This window comes from Montipora capricornis, chromosome 3 (genome assembly GCF_036669925.1).
Source record: "Montipora capricornis isolate CH-2021 chromosome 3, ASM3666992v2, whole genome shotgun sequence".
Taxonomy (NCBI): Eukaryota; Metazoa; Cnidaria; class Anthozoa; order Scleractinia; family Acroporidae; genus Montipora; species Montipora capricornis.
The window spans coordinates 57,153,493-57,176,466 of record NC_090885.1 but is presented as its reverse complement, the minus strand read 5'-3'; the positions used below and the strand labels follow the sequence as shown (position 1 = coordinate 57,176,466).

General features: G+C 40.0%; 1 protein-coding gene and 1 pseudogene across 3 annotated transcripts in view; one reads left to right on the top strand and one right to left on the bottom strand.

Moving 5' to 3' along the window:
- Positions 1–22,974, bottom strand: part of LOC138040631 (PAN2-PAN3 deadenylation complex catalytic subunit PAN2-like) — a 110,681-nt pseudogene that overhangs the window by 52,141 nt on the left and 35,566 nt on the right.
- Positions 14,231–22,974, top strand: part of LOC138043465 (uncharacterized) — a 35,489-nt gene continuing 26,745 nt past the window's right edge. The window contains exons 1-2 of one of the 3 annotated variants that reach the window (XM_068889742.1): positions 14,231–14,358; positions 21,096–21,132. The gene's annotated coding sequence lies outside the window, so the exon portion shown is untranslated. Of the gene's footprint in view, positions 14,359–21,037; positions 21,133–22,974 lie in introns of those variants that run through there. The other 2 variants (XM_068889740.1, XM_068889746.1) reach the window with 2 other exon arrangements.

Here is a 22,974-nt window from a genome sequence, read left to right as displayed (position 1 = left end):
AAGAGCCAGAGTGAACTTGGAGTGTCCTAATAGATGATATGAAAGAAAGTTTCTAAATTAAACCTCTTTGACGCCAGTAAACTGTCATTCCGTGGCTTTTTACAATTCGTGACCTTTTAACAGCATTGTGTAAACTATGGATCACTGAGTGTTTTTGAAGTGGAAGTAGCCTTACATCACGAAACGTTACGCATCTGGTATCACGCATCTGTACACCAAAAAATACGACGTGAAGTGTTGTCGTGACGGAAAAAAAAAACGCTAGGAAGAAGTGCTAGTAAATGAATTTTCTGGATGGAACGTGAGAATGACAAAAATTGGCTAGATTGTGAAAGATGGTAAAGGTGTATTTAACGAAAAATACATACCCGGTGTGTATTTTTCGTGAAATGCACCCAGCCAAAAAATATCCTTATCTTAAAGGACATTATATTTCCCATGAATTTTTAAAAATTTTTTGATTGAATTTCTACGTAAAAGAAAAAATGGCCGAAGTTTATCCGTACACTTTACGATTGTGCCGAAGCAGATCTGATCAATAAGACTCCGGAAGACCTCAACCGACGATGACACAAAGTCCAACACAACACAATCTAAACTTTACTGTCTCGCAGCACTACAAATTAAAACTGATTCAAATAAAATGGTTACGGGTTTTGTGGGTCAGCAGCTTCTGTGGTTATTGGTGGTTCAAGGGTATCCTATAGAATTAAAAGGAAAAACTGCCAAAAACGCAAACAAGAATTTCGATTTGAAACGTGACCTGCCTTGTCCAAAGAACTTCACTACCGTTGGACTGCTTTTCTACGGCTTAGGTTTAAAATCCCTGTCGGTCATGCGTTCGGGGTCTTTATATAATGGAAAAGAGGGTGCTTCTCTCACCATTTGTAACCACATGTGCAATTCACAATGGTCATAGCTATTACTCCTCGATCTTGGATCAGAACGTCAAATGGTACTAGATAGTTGAACGAGAACATGGACGCTAAGAGTCCAAAATGTATTCAAAGAGTAGAGAAAATAGTGCCTTCCCCGAATGCGGAGTTCTAAAGTTTGTGGACGGGAGAGTGGGGAGGGGGTAGGGGTAGGGGCATATCATGAATTGCCTCTATTTCATTTAATTGGAAAATGTGACCACAGCAATTGGCTTACAAGTTATAAAGCAGTGAGACTACCTGATGCATTTGAAATTTATTTTATCAAACGAGTTGATAAAGGTCGAATAACCACCGTGAAAGATTTTAAAAGCTGACGTTTCGAGCGTTAGCCCTTCGTCGGAGCGAATGGGCTTACGCTCGAAACGTCAGCTTTCCAAATCTTTAACGGTGGTTATTCGACCTTTATCAACTCGTTTGATAAAATCAATTTCTGTTTCAATCTCCCACCGACGCAGTACCACAGTTTCTTTAGAAACTAAAATTTTGTTACCTGATGCATCTGTTGAAGAGCAAATCTAAACCAGCTCTGAATCAAACGAGGAAAGTTAGTGGTTCCAAATGACTCATCTACGTCGTTCAAAACCAAACCAAGCGCTGCTGCCTCTGGGATTGCTCAAAATGCTCGCAAAAAATTGTTAGTCTGTTGAAAAGAACAAAACAAAAAATTGACAACGCGCTTTAATAGAAGGGTATTGCTACAATATGTGTGAAGAAAAAGTTGCTCATCTGATGCTTATCATGGACGCGACCAGAGTACAAAACACTGTGTTTCTCCAGACGTCTCTTTTCCTTTAGCGTTCGCTGGGCTAACGAGTACGGGAAAAGAGAGCTCTGACATTGGTGGAAAGTCACTTTGATCCAACCACCGTCCACAATCTTGGGCGGCACTCTTCAAATCGCGCATGCCCCAAAATGTTTGCTGACTGTGACTTGAACCCGCTGTCTCCCGCGAATTCCTTTACAGTAATTCTGCTGTTTTTAATTGAGCCCACACAACATGAAGTATCACGTGAGGATTCGGTCGCTAAGTAACCGACGCGCATGCTCAACACAATGAGTTTTGACCCTTGGCAGAAGTCTCTTTTCCCGTTCTCGTCAGCCATGCGAACGCAAAAGAAAAAAAGACCTTCGCTAGCAGGGAAAACTTTGATAGCAGTTAATTAAACCATGTTTAACCCCGAAGAGTTCGCCTTCCGAAACAAAAGGCACACAGTTTGTTATCCGATTCTTGCAAAATTTCACTTGTGATAACGAACGTTTTCTTTCGTCGGCCGTGTGATAACTTGCCCATGGCCCTTAAACCTAAACTTGGGGTTCATTGAAAATCTTGAGGTCTGGGGACAACAAAGGCAACGAGCATATTGTATCTCGAATTCCCTTCTTGCCATAATTTGCAGTAGAAATCGGCAAGGCGTTGCTTGTCAGCAATTTTCACAAGAGCCGAAAGGCAAACGTGTTGCACGTATTTCATAAGTTGGTGAGTTGTTTTAACTAGATAAAACGCAGTTCGTACTTGCTACCAAACTAACAACAATCGTTCTGTAAGACTTCGGTTCCAGCCATCTCCGTAAGACCTCCGCATACCTGGCAAGTTTGACCAGAGGACAAATCCAGCATATGAAACAGGAAGCCGAGTTCACAGGCCAAGCAAAAATCACGGTGACACAAGTGATTCTAAAAACCCACTCTGACAGGTTCCACAAAATACAGCAGCTAGAAGGAAGAGAAGAAATGCGTTGGAAGACTGATCTACGAATGAATTCATAAAACGGCAGAAGAAAGATGAAATGACCGTCATAATCATCACAGTTTTGCTCGCAAGTTTCTTGCTGCGGCAAAACTATGGATAGACAAAGTATCAGGCTTGTGCGTCAAAGCGAACCCGTTGAAATATTGTTCCCACCAGCTTTGAATCAAATAGTCCATTTCGGAGTTTATGTCTGCCTCCTCTTCAAAGCGAGTCTAAGTGCGAAGTTTTTGTCATGGTAATTACTTCTACTTAACACATGAAAGAAAACTACTGATCATAAGAAAAACTTTGCGTTTAGGAGGCAGAATGGAAATGGCCCGTTGAGGAGTAAGACACACAAGGTATCAGTTGTTCCAATTTTTGATGAGGAATGAAAATGGCAGCGAAATGAGGAATGGGGGGATGGCATCAAGGATGAGTAGGTTGGATAAGGAATGAAAAAGTTAAAAGTTAGGGTGGAGACGTCGGCAGGGGTGTGAAGGCGAATGGAAACGAGACGCAGCTATTATCCTCTGCATCTTTTTGCCGGACAACGGAAATAACTGGTATCCACTTGGCTATGGGTTGGAATGTAGTAGAAGCCTGATATATACATAAATTGGGAAGAACACTTCAATCATTGTGGAACAATTTGGTTGATACTTGTTTTTTAAGTATACCTGTAACATAGCATTGCAGTAAGCATTAGGAATGTGAGTTTCCAAGCCAGCGAATGATGTCCTATTGTAATGCTTGAAATCGAAGTCTTCAACACCTGAATTTACAAAATACAACACTTTTTAGATAAACATTGGTGAAAACGACATCAAGGCTCCGTGTTGAGAGAAGTAGGTCAGGCAGATGTTGGATGGTGTTGGTAGTGCTGTGCAAGCGGATGCAACAACTCCGAACAATGTAAGGACGTGCAGTGTATTATGGGAAGGATACGACCCATAAGACTTTGTAAACTTACAAAGTTAGGCTGCTATCATGCTTTTTCAACATATTAATGCGCTGCTATCTCCATGGAGATCATATCTTTGTGTGCGTGGCCCCAACAATGTTGGAAGAACTGTGCAAACGGAACAACATTGTTGCACTACGCTTCGGCGATCAAGGAACAAAAGAAACGTCGAGAGTTGTTGGTTCAAACGTTTGACCAGTTTGAAGTTTCGTGCAACAACTTCCAACAACACGCAACAGGATGAGCAAAGGGACGCAACATGTAACACCCAACAATGTCGCGTCACTTTGCATGCGCGATCTCAAGTGAAATACTAAATTCGAAGGCCCCTTCTTTTGAGTTGGCAATTGTGCAAGTTATGCAACTGTTTGGCCAAGTACCCAGGACTTATTTGTTCAATTGAGAGGGGGTATTAGGGAATGGGTTAAGAATACTGGTTAACTTGCTCGGAACACACCTTCATGTAAGATCAGTTTTAACATTGTTTCCGGGATCGGAAAGCGAGTAAAGCACGCAAGCGCAAACGCAGAGTTGCTGTCCGGAGGAAGGCTTCGATCCGCGGTTTGCGTCTCAGCTCGACTGCTACACATTCCATGATCTTTACTAAAGCTCGTCACAGAGTTAGCCACTCAAAACTGTCTGTTAGCACTCCATGTTGGATGATATGGAGCAGCATTTTGTAGGGCGCACTTAAATGGGGGATTGTACAGCTGAATCCAGGAAGTTTACGGGCACCCTAAGTATCCCAAAAAACCGTACACCAAATTCCTTGGGACAGCTATGGAAAACTTGTGATTACTGATGACTTCAGCATTCCTTTCAAATGCAGTGCCATATTTTTGCAGTTCCCACTCCCCCTCCACCCCCCCCCCCCTCCTTCCCCCCGGCACCCACTACAATGTTGAAAGTCTGAAAATTTTATGGGTGCATGTTTACAGCATTGTGGGTGGGGTGGGCTGCGCGAAAAATTGCATAATTTTACTTGTTAACGTCAGCTTATTAGTAGCCTGCGAACGGCAGACGCATTTCCGGTCGTCGCTTCTCTCCCTCCGAAAAATAGCGTCTGCAATCTCGAGCTCCAAAACGATTTCCGTGACGTCAGTATTTCTTCACCAATCAGAATTCGGCTCTTATTTTTGTGGAGCTAACACGCGTGGGCTTTACGTGGCTACGTGGCTTTACGGTTCGGAGGGAGAGAAGCGACGACCGGAAATGCGTCTGCTGTTCGCAGGCTAGCTTATTAGCAGCATAGAGCCAATCTGAAGTGCGGCCTTGGAAAAGTCTCTTTACCTGTATTGTCACACTTGACCACTCATTTGGACTAAATAGCCAACAATAATGCTTCAAAAATAGGCAATTTTAAATTGAAATCCCCCATCTTTGTTTTTGTGTATGCAAACGAGGCTATGACGTACAACAGTCAAGGATTTCTCCGGTTAGCTAGATGTACTTGATGTAAGCAGGCAGGAAAAGTGATACTCTGTAGACTTGAATCTTAATCCAGAGGGTAAATTGTATTGGTATTGGCTTCACCATCAGAATAGATTTACCTCGTGGTCGTTAAGCAGGGTTTTATATGTGAGTTATATGCAGGAGTTTTACAAAGCGAAAGAGAGTTTGCAGTGCTATCCCGCGCTCATTGCTGTAAAATAAACGCCTGTCTACCGTGGTCTTACATTTCAAGTCAAGTTTATTTTACTGCCTGGAAGTGAAAGTCGTCTATATATTGCTTAATTCAGTTTTCTGGCTCCAATATAATGATATTTGGGACTGGTTGGCTGTGATTTTAGTATTAAGCGAATGTCACCAAGACCAATATTCATATACCTGAAAATCCCGCTTGAAGTCCTCATTGGTAAAATGACAGATCCGAACAAACAATATAGCAGTCGGGTTTTTAGGTTTGAGGAGACCATCCACGTTTTATTTTCGCTGGACAATGTTTCTTTTAATTGTCATTTTCCGATGGAAGCTTCGGTTTTTTTAAATTTCTTCATGTGTTCTCAAGTCTAGACATGTGTCTAGTTTCATCTCCCTCGAAAGCGTACTTGGGCAGATCAAAACACACCCCAACAGCGGTAATTGTTATTGTGAAAAAGAGCGGTAATTGTTGCTGTAAAAAAGTCTTGCTATATGTCTTGAGCAACAACTGAAGGTTTCGTCGTCTTATTCCAAATGCTTCCCCGAGTGAAAGCAAACAAATACGTTTGCCGAAGCATCAAAGACGGTTGTCGCAGAAGTAAGAAAGTGAAAAAAAAAAAAGAAGGTACGCTAGTGGAATACGTCTGTGTCGCATGTTCAAGCCTTTTGTCTTGTTTACATTTGCTCTGGCTGATTTTTGCCACCTGGTTTGATTGATCAGAGGATCTACAAGGATTTAGGGACTTAACTTTCTGTCACATTTATGGCCTACTTGGCCTACTACCTATTGAACCACAAGACCGTTTACCATAGTTCATCCTACATTTGAATTTTCTGGAGCAGAAAGGTCACACAACATTGAGACAGCGATCGGGGGACGAACAAATTTTTTTTTCAATTTTATATAAACAATATTTATTACAACATTTGCTCTAAGAGAAAAAGAGCTCATCTGGAGAGCTTATGCTGTTTACAATGCAGAACAGACACACGCTTTCACTGGCGACAAATGTCTGATTGGTCGACGCCTTGCCATGTGACTTCAATAGGGCTGCCATCGGGTATATTAAACTCAGATCTCCCTCGATAAAGAATACTCTTTTTCAGGCCAGTAAAACCGACGAATGTTTTGGCTACATTTCTATGCCACCGAGCGAGATTCTCCTTTGAGTCAACGGTGCTACCAGGGAAATATCTTAGGAAATTTCAATGTTTGATCATGAGTGGAAATTCGTTCTTGGAGCTTGGCCGGCTAATGGATATACATCTTGGTTTGAATTCGTGTGTTGAAATATTTTAAAAATGGAGCAAAAAAGATAGCAATAAATTTCCAAACGGTTTTCTCTTCCGACTAAATAGTTACATACTGTATTCGCGTGGGTCCGCGTCCAACAGAAAATACGAAGATTTCTGGTGTGTTTTCAAAATTAAGTTGTTAAAATTGCCATTCAAGAGATCCATAGAGGCAAATATATTAAGACTGACGAAAAAAAGCAATGCAAGAGGTCTCTGAAAGTTTAGAAATGTATTTTAGTTTCTCAAAAATATATCTAACGTGAATTTAGCAGCAATATTAACCGATATCATACTTAACATGTCATTGCACCTCATGTTGGGTACACTAGAAGGAAACCTTTTAGTTGCAATTACATTTTGCCATAGTCGTTCCAAGCAAAATGAAAATTGTTTGCTAATCTCCAATATATAGCCAAAGCAACAATGTTCAAAGTTGAAAATTTTATTCAGGAATCCCGCTTGCAAGCAGGGAGAGTTTTACTGAATTAAAATACTACTACAGCTAATAATACGCTTTCATCACGTGGTAGGGGGTTAATTCTCGACCTATTCTAAAGTTTTAGAATCCACATCAAATTGAACGTATTTTCCTTTAATCAAGAAAAATCCGTGGAAAGGACGCCTTGCCTGAGAGTCTTCCTTCACTTAAAAGATATTCTGAATTGTCAGGAAACGGTGGAACCGTTGATTCTCTTGGATTTTCCCGACATGTATAAAATATATCGTCAGAATCCTTTGTAATTGTGTTACTGGAACACGGAGAGTGCTTTTTCGCATCGCTATTTTAAGGGCTGGCGGCAAGGTACATCTTACTTTTTGTGCCAGTTATAGACCGAATGCATAAATGGCGGCCAAAAACGTATACTTTTGTTTATGTGCTAATTAGCCTCACTAGCCTCATTTGCATGGACAAAATACAAAAGAAAGGTTGCTTGAGAGTGAGCCTAGTAAGTCTCATTAGCATATAAACAAAAAGAAAACATTTTTGGCCGCCATTTATGCATTCAGTCAATACATTCCTCCAAAAAACTTTGCGAATATTTATCACTATATTTGATTCTGTTACACTTAGGGCGCTTTCCATTTGGCAGAACTGACCGGCCAAACCAGGCATTTGGAACGACTAACTTTACACCGCCTTCAAATTAACTCTCCTCTAGGATGATACACAATCCTTCGGAAGACATTGATACGAGGGGTTATCATGCAAGTGTAATATGGAAGGGTCCAAATCCGCGATAGGGGACTAAATCCGTAAGGGGATTTAGTCACCCGGGGTCCAAATTCGCTAGGAGGGTGGCGCCGGTCCGTCTTTTCACATTCTCTTGCGAAATCTACATCTATCGCCGAATAGACGTCATGTAGACCTACATCTATCGAGAGCTTTATGACCATGAGAACTCGGAAACGTTTCGGATTCGTGTGCACGGGCAAATTCGATTTGAATACGCTACGTGTGGATGGAAATATTTTTGAATCTGGGAACAAAAAGTTACGGATTCAAAACTATCCGGATACGTGTGGACGGGGCCTTAGTTGGAAGAGAAAACCGTTTGGAAATTTATTGGTGTGTTTTTTGCTCCATTTTTAACTGATATTTTCAACACATGAATTCAAACCAAGATGTTAATCCATTGGCCGGCCAAGCTCCACGAACGAATTTCCACTCAAACACTGTCTCAGCAACCGAGACTCGCGTTGACCTTGAAATTTCCTAAGATATTTCCCTGGTAGCACCGTTAACTCAAAAGAGAATCTCACTGGCATAGAAACGCACTATGCAGTCAAAACATTAGTCAGTTTTGGACCCAGTCAGCAGTTTGCATTTTGTACCTAGTTTGCATTTTAAACCCAATCTGCAATCTGGAAACTGCAGTCTGTAGTCGGGTTTGTAGTCTGCATTTTATACTGACCGGTAGGTTATCTTATTTCAAAGATCAAAGAAATAACGACGTCTCCTCCTCTAACACCAGGTAAATGCTCAAACCATTTTTCATGACACCTTTGATTACAACACGTAATCTTTAAACGTAGTACTACTTAACGTCTGGCATTTTTTCACTGTTTTGGATCAGTCGCTCTCTAAAATGCACATCCCAATTTCTTTTTGTTTAAGTTGTAGCGGCATCGCTTGAATTACGACGCATGTAACAATAAACGCCATTCGCATACAAATAAGTGGCTGGGTATATCCTGCAGTTTAGCTTTTCCCCCTTTTCTACAAAGGTGAAATGTTGTGACATGAATGGACCTTGAATGATTGCTTCGAACATTTCACCTTAGTGCGCATATTTCCTCTTCGGTTTAGCCAGCGATATGTCAGTTCCTGCTCAGGAACAGCTTCGGAAACACGATCACTTTATGATGTTGTCCTTAACGCATTTAGCTCAATGTAAGATATTTATTGTATTTATGACTTTCGATTTGCTGGCTGACTATCTCCAATTCTTCCAGCTATTAAGAACCAGTGATTTCCATTGTTTGGTTCTTCACTGGTCAACTTCTGACTTCAATTACTGAGGCGGTTTCTCGAAGCTTCTGTCCTTTGACTTCTTGGGGCCTTGCCCAACGTAAAAGCAAAAAGCACGGTGACACACGCTTTCACTGGCGACAAATGTCTGATTGGTCGACGCCTTGCCATGTGACTTCAATAGGGCTGTCATCGGGTATATTAAACTCAGATCTCCCTCGATAAAGAATACTCTTTTTCAGGCCTGTAAAACCGACGAATGTTTTGACTATATAGTGCGTTTCTATGCCACCGAGCGAGATTCTCCTTTGAGTCAACGGTGCTACCAGGGAAATATCTTAGGAAATTTCAATGTTTGATCATGAGTGGAAATTCGTTCTTGGAGCTTGGCCGGCTAATGGATATACATCTTGGTTTGAATTCGTGTGTTGAAATATTTTAAAAATGGAGCAAAAAAGATAGCAATAAATTTCCAAGCGGTTTTCTCTTCCGACTAAATAGTTACATACTGTATTCGCGTGGGTCCGCGTCCAACAGAAAATATGAGAGATTTCTGGTGTGTTTTCAAAATTAAGTTGTTAAAATTGCCATTCAAGAGATCCATAGAGGCAAATATATTAAGACTGACGAAAAAAAGCAATGCAAGAGGTCTCTGAAAGTTTAGAAATGTATTTCAGTTGCTCAAAAATAATTCTAAAGTGAATTTAGCAGCAATATTAACCGATATCATACTTAACATGTCATTGCACCTCATGTTGGGTACACTAGAAGGAAACCTTTTAGTTGCAATTACATTTGGCCATAGTCGTTCCAAGCAAAATGAAAATTGTTTGCTAATCTCCAATATATAGCCAAAGCAACAATATTCAAAGTTGAAAATTTTATTCAGGAATCCCGCTTGCAAGCAGGGAGAGTTTTACTGAATTAAAATACTACTACAGCTAATAATACGCTTTCATCACGTTGTAGGGGGTTAATTCTCGACCTATTCTAAAGTTTTAAAATCCACATCAAATTGAACGTATTTTTTCTTTAATCGAGAAAAATCCGTGGAAAGAACGCCTCGCCTGAGAGTCTTTCTTCACTTAAAAGATATTCTGAATTGTCAGGAAACGGTGGAACCGTTGATTCTTTTGGATTTTCCCGACATGTATAAAATATATCGTCAGAATCCTTTGTAATTGTGTTACTGGAACACGGAGAGTGCTTTTTCGCATCGCTATTTTAAGGGCTGGCGGCAAGGTACATCTTACTTTTTGTGCCAGTTATAGACCGAATGCATAAATGGCGGCCAAAAACGTATACTTTTGTTTATGTGCTAATTAGCCTCACTAGCCTCATTTGCATGGACAAAATACAAAAGAAAGGTTGCTTGAGAGTGAGCCTAGTAAGTCTCATTAGCATATACACAAAAAGAAAACATTTTTGGCCGCCATTTATGCATTCAGTCAATACATTCCTCCAACAAACTTTGCGAATATTTATCACTATATTTGATTCTGTTACACTTAGGGCGCTTTCCATTTGGCAGAACTGACCGGCCAAACCAGGCATTTGGAACGACTAACTTTACACCGCCTTCAAATTAACTCTCTTCTAGGATGATACACAATCCTTCGGAAGACATTGATAGGAGGGGTTATCATGCAAGTGTAATATGGAAGGGTCCAAATCCGCGATAGGGGACTAAATCCGTAAGGCGATTTAGTCACCCGGGGTCCAAATTCGCTAGGAGGGTGGCGCCGGTCCGTCTTTTCACATTCTCTTGCGAAATCTACATCTATCGCCGAATAGACGTCATGTAGACCTACATCTATCGAGAGCTTTATGACCATGAGAACTCGGAAACGTTTCGGATTCGTGTGCACGGGCATATTCGATTTGAATACGCTACGTGTGGATGGAAATATTTTTGAATCTGGGAACAAAAAGTTACGGATTCAAAACTATCCGGATACGTGTGGACGGGGCCTTAGTTGGAAGAGAAAACCGTTTGGAAATTTATTGGTGTGTTTTTTGCTCCATTTTTAACTGATATTTTCAACACATGAATTCAAACCAAGATGTTAATCCATTGGCCGGCCAAGCTCCACGAACGAATTTCCACTCAAACACTGTCTCAGCAACCGAGACTCGCGTTGACCTTGAAATTTCCTAAGATATTTCCCTGGTAGCACCGTTAACTCAAAAGAGAATCTCACTGGCATAGAAACGCACTATGCAGTCAAAACATTAGTCAGTTTTGGACCCAGTCAGCAGTTTGCACTTTGTACCTAGTTTGCATTTTAAACCCAATCTGCAATCTGGAAACTGCAGTCTGTAGTCGGGTTTGTAGTCTGCATTTTATACTGACCGGTAGGTTATCTTATTTCAAAGATCAAAGAAATAACGACGTCTCCTCCTCTAACACCAGGTAAATGCTCAAACCATTTTTCATGACACCTTTGATTACAACACGTAATCTTTAAACGTAGTACTACTTAACGTCTGGCATTTTTTCACTGTTTTGGATCAGTCGCTCTCTAAAATGCACATCCCAATTTCTTTTTGTTTAAGTTGTAGCGGCATCGCTTGAATTACGACGCATGTAACAATAAACGCCATTCGCATACAAATAAGTGGCTGGGTATATCCTGCAGTTTAGCTTTTCCCCCCTTTCTACAAAGGTGAAATGTTGTGACATGAATGGACCTTGAATGATTGCTTCGAACATTTCACCTTAGTGCGCATATTTCCTCTTCGGTTTAGCCAGCGATATGTCAGTTCCTGCTCAGGAACAGCTTCGGAAACACGATCACTTTATGATGTTGTCCTTAACGCATTTAGCTCAATGTAAGATATTTATTGTATTTATGACTTTCGATTTGCTGGCTGACTATCTCCAATTCTTCCAGCTATTAAGAACCAGTGATTTCCATTGTTTTGTTATTAACTGGTCAACTTCTGACTTCAATTACTGAGGCGGTTTCTCGAAGCTTCTGTCCTTTGACTTCTTGGGGCCTTGCCCAACGTAAAAGCAAAAAGCACGGTGACACACGCTTTCACTGGCGACAAATGTCTGATTGGTCGACGCCTTGCCATGTGACTTCAATAGGGCTGTCATCGGGTATATTAAACTCAGATCTCCCTCGATAAAGAATACTCTTTTTCAGGCCTGTAAAACCGACGAATGTTTTGACTATATAGTGCGTTTCTATGCCACCGAGCGAGATTCTCCTTTGAGTCAACGGTGCTACCAGGGAAATATCTTAGGAAATTTCAATGTTTGATCATGAGTGGAAATTCGTTCTTGGAGCTTGGCCGGCTAATGGATATACATCTTGGTTTGAATTCGTGTGTTGAAATATTTTAAAAATGGAGCAAAAAAGATAGCAATAAATTTCCAAGCGGTTTTCTCTTCCGACTAAATAGTTACATACTGTATTCGCGTGGGTCCGCGTCCAACAGAAAATATGAGAGATTTCTGGTGTGTTTTCAAAATTAAGTTGTTAAAATTGCCATTCAAGAGATCCATAGAGGCAAATATATTAAGACTGACGAAAAAAAGCAATGCAAGAGGTCTCTGAAAGTTTAGAAATGTATTTCAGTTGCTCAAAAATAATTCTAAAGTGAATTTAGCAGCAATATTAACCGATATCATACTTAACATGTCATTGCACCTCATGTTGGGTACACTAGAAGGAAACCTTTTAGTTGCAATTACATTTGGCCATAGTCGTTCCAAGCAAAATGAAAATTGTTTGCTAATCTCCAATATATAGCCAAAGCAACAATATTCAAAGTTGAAAATTTTATTCAGGAATCCCGCTTGCAAGCAGGGAGAGTTTTACTGAATTAAAATACTACTACAGCTAATAATACGCTTTCATCACGTTGTAGGGGGTTAATTCTCGACCTATTCTAAAGTTTTAAAATCCACATCAAATTGAACGTATTTTTCTTTAATCGAGAAAAATCCGTGGAAAGAACGCCTCGCCTGAGAGTCTTTCTTCACTTAAAAGATATTCTGAATTGTCAGGAAACGGTGGAACCGTTGATTCTTTTGGATTTTCCCGACATGTATAAAATATATCGTCAGAATCCTTTGTAATTGTGTTACTGGAACACGGAGAGTGCTTTTTCGCATCGCTATTTTAAGGGCTGGCGGCAAGGTACATCTTACTTTTTGTGCCAGTTATAGACCGAATGCATAAATGGCGGCCAAAAACGTATACTTTTGTTTATGTGCTAATTAGCCTCACTAGCCTCATTTGCATGGACAAAATACAAAAGAAAGGTGCTTGAGAGTGCGCCTAGTAAGCCTCATTAGCATATACACAAAAAGAAAACATTTTTGGCCGCCATTTATGCATTCAGTCAATACATTCCTCCAACAAACTTTGCGAATATTTATCACTATATTTGATTCTGTTACACTTAGGGCGCTTTCCATTTGGCAGAACTGACCGGCCAAACCAGGCATTTGGAACGACTAACTTTACACCGCCTTCAAATTAACTCTCTTCTAGGATGATACACAATCCTTCGGAAGACATTGATAGGAGGGGTTATCATGCAAGTGTAATATGGAAGGGTCCAAATCCGCGATAGGGGACTAAATCCGTAAGGCGATTTAGTCACCCGGGGTCCAAATTCGCTAGGAGGGTGGCGCCGGTCCGTCTTTTCACATTCTCTTGCGAAATCTACATCTATCGCCGAATAGACGTCATGTAGACCTACATCTATCGAGAGCTTTATGACCATGAGAACTCGGAAACGTTTCGGATTCGTGTGCACGGGCATATTCGATTTGAATACGCTACGTGTGGATGGAAATATTTTTGAATCTGGGAACAAAAAGTTACGGATTCAAAACTATCCGGATACGTGTGGACGGGGCCTTAGTTGGAAGAGAAAACCGTTTGGAAATTTATTGGTGTGTTTTTGCTCCATTTTTAACTGATATTTTCAACACATGAATTCAAACCAAGATGTTAATCCATTGGCCGGCCAAGCTCCACGAACGAATTTCCACTCAAACACTGTCTCAGCAACCGAGACTCGCGTTGACCTTGAAATTTCCTAAGATATTTCCCTGGTAGCACCGTTAACTCAAAAGAGAATCTCACTGGCATAGAAACGCACTATGCAGTCAAAACATTAGTCAGTTTTGGACCCAGTCAGCAGTTTGCACTTTGTACCTAGTTTGCATTTTAAACCCAATCTGCAATCTGGAAACTGCAGTCTGTAGTCGGGTTTGTAGTCTGCATTTTATACTGACCGGTAGGTTATCTTATTTCAAAGATCAAAGAAATAACGACGTCTCCTCCTCTAACACCAGGTAAATGCTCAAACCATTTTTCATGACACCTTTGATTACAACACGTAATCTTTAAACGTAGTACTACTTAACGTCTGGCATTTTTTCACTGTTTTGGATCAGTCGCTCTCTAAAATGCACATCCCAATTTCTTTTTGTTTAAGTTGTAGCGGCATCGCTTGAATTACGGCGCATATAACAATTAAACGCCATTCGCATACAAATAAGTGGCTGGGTATGTCCTGCAGTTTAGCTTTTCCCCCTTTCTACAGAGGTTAAATGATGTGACATGAATGGACCTTGAATGATTGCTTCGAACATTTCACCGTAGTGCGCATATTTCCTCTTCGGTTTAGCCAGCGATATGATTGTCAGTTCCTGCTCAGGAACAGCTTCGGAAACACGATCACTTTATGATGTTGTCCTTAACGCATTTAGCTCAATGTAAGATATTTATTGTATTTATGACTTTCGATTTGCTGGCTGACTATCTCCAATTCTTCCAGCTATTAAGAACCAGTGATTTCCATTGTTTGGTTCTTCACTGGTCAACTTCTGACTTCAATTACTGAGGCGGTTTCTCGAAGCTTCTGTCCTTTGACTTCTTGGGGCCTTGCCCAACGTAAAAGCAAAAAGCACGGTGACACACGCTTTCACTGGCGACAAATGTCTGATTGGTCGACGCCTTGCCATGTGACTTCAATAGGGCTGCCATCGGTATATTAAAATCAGATCTCCCTCGATAAAGAATACTCTTTTTCAGGCCAGTAAAACCGACGAATGTTTTGACTACATAGTGCGTTTCTATGCCACCGAGCGAGATTCTCCTTTGAGTCAACGGTGCTACCAGGGAAATATCTTAGGAAATTTCAATGTTTGATCATGAGTGGAAATTCGTTCTTGGAGCTTGGCCGGCTAATGGATATACATCTTGGTTTGAATTCGTGTGTTGAAATATTTTAAAAATGGAGCAAAAAAGATAGCAATAAATTTCCAAGCGGTTTTCTCTTCCGACTAAATAGTTACATACTGTATTCGCGTGGGTCCGCGTTCAACAGAAAATACGAAGATTTCTGGTGTGTTTTCAAAATTAAGTTGTTAAAATTGCCATTCAAGAGATCCATAGAGGCAAATATATTAAGACTGACGAAAAAAAGCAATGCAAGAGGTCTCTGAAAGTTTAGAAATGTATTTCAGTTGCTCAAAAATAATTCTAAAGTGAATTTAGCAGCAATATTAACCGATATCATACTTAACATGTCATTGCACCTCATGTTGGGTACACTAGAAGGAAACCTTTTAGTTGCAATTACATTTGGCCATAGTCGTTCCAAGCAAAATGAAAATTGTTTGCTAATCTCCAATATATAGCCAAAGCAACAATATTCAAAGTTGAAAATTTTATTCAGGAATCCCGCTTGCAAGCAGGGAGAGTTTTACTGAATTAAAATACTACTACAGCTAATAGAGGGTTAATTCTCGACCTATTCTAAAGTTTTAGAATCCACATCAAATTGAACGTATTTTCCTTTAATCGAGAAAAATCCGTGGAAAGGACGCCTTGCCTGAGAGTCTTTCTTCACTTAAAAAATATTCTGAATTGTCAGGAAACGATGGAACCGTTGATTCTCTTGGATTTTCCCGACATATATAAAATATATCGTCAAATCCTTTGTAATTGTGTTACTGGAACACGGAGAGTGCTTTTTCGCATCGCTATTTTAAGGGCTGGCGGCAAGGTACATCTTACTATTTATACCGTTCCTTTAATTATTAACTTAACGCCCTCAGATGATGACATGATTCCGTGAAATCTCACGCCTCAAACGATTTGCGATGATAGATACAATGGGAATGAAATGTTGCAAGGAACTGGGCGTCCTGATGTCAAACCAGAGTTGACTCCGGCTTCTCAGCTGGATGCCCCAGCCGTTTTTTGGTTGTAAGAGCGCGTGCGGCTCGTTATGGCATGATTCGTCCCAGCATTTTACATGAAATTTACAAACAGAATACTGTAAATTTCTTTAAATATTTCCATGTTATTTACATGTTTTGTTCAAATGTAACTCTTTCAAAGGATCCTGTAGTTCCAATTTCCAATGAATTTACAGAACCAACAAAAGATGTAAATATCATGTAAATTTATTTACGAAACAAAAACATGTTAAATATATTTTACAAAACATGTAGATTGTAATTTACAAGCTGTGAATGTAGATTTACATATACGCCTGTACATTTTCAACGTTTCCAGTGGGATCCCCTTTGCTGAAATTCAACCCTGTAAAATAAGTCTACCATTTCTCCAATAGGAATAAGATTACTCTTTGACACATCCTCTATAAAGAGCTGCACCATGTGTTCAAAGTTCCTAGTACAGATGACGGTAATTTTGAATAAGGTCTGATTTTTGTTGCCAGGTCATATTGTTGATGTCATCAGGTTAGGCAAGTAGAGCAGATCCATTCAGTATTTATTAACACTTTTTGTGCCAGTTATACATTCCTCCAACAAACCTTGCGAATCTTTATCACTGTATTGATACTGTTACACTTAGGGCGCTTTCCATTTGGCAGAACTGACCGGCCAAACCAGGCATTTGGAAGGACTAACTTTACACCGCCTTCAAATTAACACCCTTTGAGGATGATATACAATCCTCGGAAGAATGCGAGGGGTTATCATGCGAGTGTTCCTTCAAATTGTTGCATTTTCTTTGCAAACTGATGGGTCTGGCCGGCCAGTTCTGACAAAAGGAAAGCGCCCTTAGAGACAGATGGTCTGAACCATGTGATCACAGCAAGTGCATATATATTCAGGGCCATGTGTTATCTTATGACGAAAAGACTAAATTACTTTTGACATGGAATGTCTACAGTAGAGTCTTGACCTTGACAAATTTCAGCTTGGTTTAGCCTTGAACTCTGCATAGCTTTCCTTAAATGGTTCTGTGCTTTTCTGTTTAGTTCTCTGATATGTTCTGGATTGGAAACTTTACCCTTCTGAAATGTTTGCTTTTCATATTCCCTTGCTGCTTCAATATTTTCAGGTCTTTTGGTGTTTTGCATTGTTTTTCTTTTCCCTGATCCGAACTCTTTATTTTGTCTCTTCCGTTTGATAGATTCTCTCATATAACCTCTTTTGCCACTACTTTGTAGAAATTATTACTGACACTCACATCATTTTTGGCTATGGTTTATTAATCGATTATTACCTATGAAAAATTGTTGACATTGGTAACACTGCTGATTTCATAACCTTAAATACTGTCATTATAATAATCTAACTGAACTGCTGAAACACATAGTTTCTTTTATCTAGATGTCCAATGTTAATAACAGTAGTTCCCTGTTGTCCGCTTATAGGACTGATAACAGTTAGTGGTGCCCACCCCTCAATGGATTCATTTATATGTATTGCAACATTTAATACATCGGAAACTGCTAGCACAATAAGTGCATCACACCATGTATGTTAATGTGACAACACACCCACAGTTGCTCTGTAATGGGTCCAATAAATTGTTGACGGTTGTTTCTGACATATTCGACTCCAGCAGGATGCACGTTCATGTGATAGGAAGGATCATTGTATAACTGGTGGGCAACAGAAGAAAAGAAGCATGAACCATCTGAGGTACATTCTAGTGTCTTCAATCCTTTCGGAGCAAATCGAGCCTGCAACAGTGTTATAGAAGGATTTCTCAGTACTGCATGTGTACACGTTCCATGAGCAACAGGGCCTGGGTTCGATTTAATGTCTCCTGATATCAATAGCTTTTCTCTTGTTAGACAGTAACTCTCATTTTGTTGGTTGAGTTTTGTTGAATGCTTAGTAACAGATTGATCCTGACTACACAATAGAACTGACAAGTCTTTTTTGTGTTTAGGAGTCCTGCGGGTAATAAGGTAAAAATGTCTATTAGAATCTACTCTCGAAGATTTGTTACGTCTGAGTTGCGGTCTAGGTCTAGACATTCTTACTGTAATATAATATTATTTTCCAAAAGCGAGAGACAAACACTTTCTCAACTCAGACGAACTCGGTACGTTCTTCTTTAAATAATGCACCATACACTTTCTAATTACCTTGTCTTTATGAAACAAGCTCGACGTTTTCTTATAAGGAATTCTCAGTGGAAGGTTCTCTGTTCCAGGGAGCGTGTTTGCATTTGCGAACGGCCTCAGCCCTTGCTCTATCGTAGGAGATTGGTACGGATTCCTTATCAGTTTCCTTACATAATCGATGAACGAGTCTTTCGACAGTTCGTCATTATGGTCCGCCACACAAGTACTAGTGTCTGGAAGCATGGGTTGCTTGGTTACCTCACTGTTTTTCATGTCACTGATGTTCAAGTTGGATTCATATGGCTTTGATGACTCAGCTTACAAAACTTCGTGATAGCTTTGAATAACTATTGGTATACTTTGATAGCTTCGATGTCACTCTCCAAATCGAAGTGACCTTCCAAATGGAGTTTATTAATCCCTCGTGAGCTTAGGGGATCGGCAGAGACTGTCTTCTCGAGTCTTCCTCACGCCACAGTCAGTGTAAAACGCAGACTGAGGTTATAACGTAACTGTTGAAAAAGCCCAAAACCCTTAGAAATGCTAACCTTAGGCCTAATTAGGCCTAGCTTAACTATTAGCATTTCTAATGGGTTTGGGCTTTTTCAACAATTAAATTATAAACTCAGTCTGCATTTTACCCCGGTCTGCAGTCTGCGTTTTTACGCTGACCGCTTCTCACCATGTGTCTGTCGATTCCATTTCGACATGTATTATTAAAGTCTTCGCGTTGGAGAGTGGAAAGGCGGTGCACAATTAATTGCACCAATGTGTACTTGTTCAAAATCTTTTGCTTCACCTTCGAAGAAACGCCGTTTCTTTAATTCTTCAGTTTCTTGCTTCTAAATGCAGCGGAAGGTGCTCAAATTAAACACTTACGAAGAAAGCCCCAAACAGCAATGGCGGCGCACAACCTTGTAGCGAACAGGAAGTCAGAGCTGTGTTGTGATTATCCATCCTGATTGGCTAATTAGATCGAACTTCCGGTTACGCAGAAGTGACAAATTTGCATAAAGATCCCCACCAAAACTCGTGGAATATCCACGAGTAAAAATGAAGACCCGGTTCTCTCTGTCGATTGGAACTTGAAAATCTTTTCACTTTCCTTCAGTAAACTTAGGAAACAAATTTAAGAGGTTTTGAATACAAATTGCCGATCCGGATGTTTTATAGAAATAGTAAACTTGCAGAATCGCTATTGTTCTTATGTAAGACTGAAGAGGAATCCCTCGAGCATTTAATGTGTTACTGTAAATCAGTTGAGGTCTTAAACCTGGGAAGAGGTTTTATCTTGGCTAGCTATGCCTAAAAAATGAGCATAAAATGCTACATTCGCGTTATCTTTTGTTCGAGAAATTCAGTATTGATAAATTAATCATGTTCTTAAGCTTGGAATATTATTTATCTGTAGGTTATAATAAAAAACCATCATTGGAAGTGTTGTATGTTTCCGTTCTTTCGACGGGTAAAGGTATTATCGACTGTCTAATGAAAGGATTATTTCTTATTTTATTAGTTGCCATCTTTTTGAGCAACATCGCAGTATCTTCTCAGTACCATAATCTTTTTCCCTTCCTCAGATAATTAGATAAGCATTATATACCATAGAAATTTGGATAAACTGACCCTTTCAATGCCTTTCTCCTAAATTCACAGCAAGACTCCCCTGTCATGTTAATAATTTACGTGACTGCTACTAATAGTTTTCAGAACTTGCCGATGTTAATACGTTTATAAGGTATGGAACTTAAACAGTCCCTTCAAATTTAAGGTTATATCTAATTATTAACGTGATGATTACACTTTCATGATCATTCAGCATTGAGTGCTGGAATAGCATTGTCGCTCACTGTGTGAACTATTGTAGTGTGAGCAAAACACTTTCGCAATGGACATTTATATATTTCACTTCATATCACTTGTAAATCTTTTCTAAGATTATTGGCCCCTCAAAGGACGAAACTTGTCCGTACTTGCGATGTTTCTTGAAGCGGGGAAAAAGGGAAACATTACCAGAAATACTGTTTTTGTGTAACATTTTTCTTTTTGCACTTCAGTCCCAAGCAAAGTGATGATTGACTTAATTTCCAACAATCGTGACGTCCTACGGTAGACACCTTCCATAAGCAAATCCTAACTTCAATACGGGAGCCAGCCATTATGTCCTGGAACACAAAAATCGCTTTTATGGGATCACAGTGTGATGGCATCTGTTATGTTGCAAGTCGTCCTTTTTTAGCCGAAATGTTTGCCTTAAATATTCGACCAAATAATTCCAACTTCTGTTAAAGGCTCGTCACTATCCCACGGTAAATCGCATTGTCCTCGTGCATCAACGTCATGTTTGAAAGTAGAATTTTAATTAAAATCTGACAAAAACATATCTCAAGCTAGAGGATTAAAACACCTTTTACCTAGTAAGTGTCAGTGAACGAGATTTATTAATTATATAATCCTGAGGGATTTAATTACATTGGAATGCTAACAAGCAAATGGGCACCCCTGTGAGTACCAGGGCATATTGCCTGCTATCTCCGCGGGATACCAAGGTACTGTTTCTTGGGTGTTAAGGGGGTTCGGCTCGTTATGTTCTAAAAACGTTGTTGTTGTCTAGTAGTTCTAGCGCTGGAGTCTGTAGTCGGGTTTGTAGTCTGCATTTTATACTGACCGGTAGGTTATCTTATTTCAAAGATCAAAGAAATAACGACGTCTCCTCCTCTAACACCAGGTAAATGCTCAAACCATTTTTCATGACACCTTTGATTACAACACGTAATCTTTAAACGTAGTACTACTTAACGTCTGGCATTTTTTCATTGTTTTGGATGAGTCGCTCTCTAAAATGCACATCCCAATTTCTTTTTGTTTAAGTTGTAGCGGCATCGCTTGAATTACGAAGCATGTAACAATAAACGCCATTCGCATACAAATAAGTGGCTGGGTATATCCTGCAGTTTAGCTTTTCCCCCCCTTTATACAAAGGTGAAATGGTGTGACATGAATGGACCTTGAATGATTGCTTCGAACATTTCACCTTAGTGCGCATATTTCCTCTTCGGTTTAGCCAGCGATATGTCAGTTCCTGCTCAGGAACAGCTTCGGAAACACGATCATTTTATGATGTTGTCCTTAACGCATTTAGCTCAATGTAAGATATTTATGACTTTCGATTTGCTGGCTGACTATCTCCAATTCGTCCAGCTATTAAGAACCAGTGATTTCCATTGTTTGGTTCTTCACTGGTCAACTTCTGACTTCAATTACTGAGGCGGTTTCTCGAAGCTTCTGTCCTTTGACTTCACCGACAGTTCCGCCCAGCGAACAGACGATCATCTTGAGTTTTCAGGTTCCACTCCTAGCCTGGAATCGTCAAAACGTTTTGAGCTCGAGAGGTTACAAAAAGAAAACATGAAGCTCAAAACTGGCCTTGAAGAAGCTCTCGAACAGCTTAAATCGCTTCGTGAAGAAAGCCAAAAATACATCTATCGCCCAATAGACGTCATGTAGACCCACATCTATCGAGAGCTTTATGACCATGAGAATCCGGAACGTTTCGGATTCGTGTGCACGGGCAAATGCGATTTGAATACGCTACGTGTGGATGGAAATATTTTTGAATCTGGGAACAAAAAGTTACGGATTCAAAAATATCCGGATACGTGTGGACGGGGCCTTTGTTGGAAGAGAGAAAACCGTTTGGAGATTTATTGGTGTGTTTTTGCTCCATTTTTAACTGATATTTTCAACACATGAATTCAAACCAAGATGTTAATCCATTAGCCGGCCAAGCTCCACGAACGAATTTCCACTCAAACACTGTCTCAGCAACCGAGACTCGCGTTGACCTTGAAATTTTCCTAAGATATTTCCCTGGTAGCACCGTTAACTCAAAAGAGAATCTCGCTGGCATAGAAACGCACTATGCAGTCAAAACATTAGTCAGTTTTGGACCCAGTCGGCAGTTTGCATTTTGTACCTAGTTTGCATTTTAAACCCAATCTGCAAGCTGGAACCTGCAGTCTGTAATCGGGTTTGTAGTCTGCATTTTATACTGACCGGTAGGTTATCTTATTTCAAAGATCAAAGAAATAACGACGTCTCCTCCTCTAACACCAGGTAAATGCTCAAACCATTTTTCATGACACCTTGATTACAACACGTAATCTTTAAACGTAGTACTACTTAACGTCTGGCATTTTTTCACTGTTTTGGATCAGTCGCTCTCTAAAATGCACATCCCAATTTCTTTTTATTTAAGTTGTAGCGGCATCGCTTGAATCACGACGCATGTAACAATAAAACGCCATTCGCATACAAATAAGTGTCTGGGTATATCCTGCAGTTTAGCTTTTCCCCCCTTTATACAAAGGTGAAATGGTGTGACATGAATGGACCTTGGATGATATTCGATTTGAATACGCTACGTGTGGATGGAAATATTTTTGAATCTGGCGAACAAAAAGTTACGGATTCAAAACTATCCGGAGATAGTTTGAACGGGGCCTTAGTTCTTAGTTGGAAGAGAAACCGTTGGAAATTCGTGCGGTGTTTTTGCTCCGATTTAACTGAT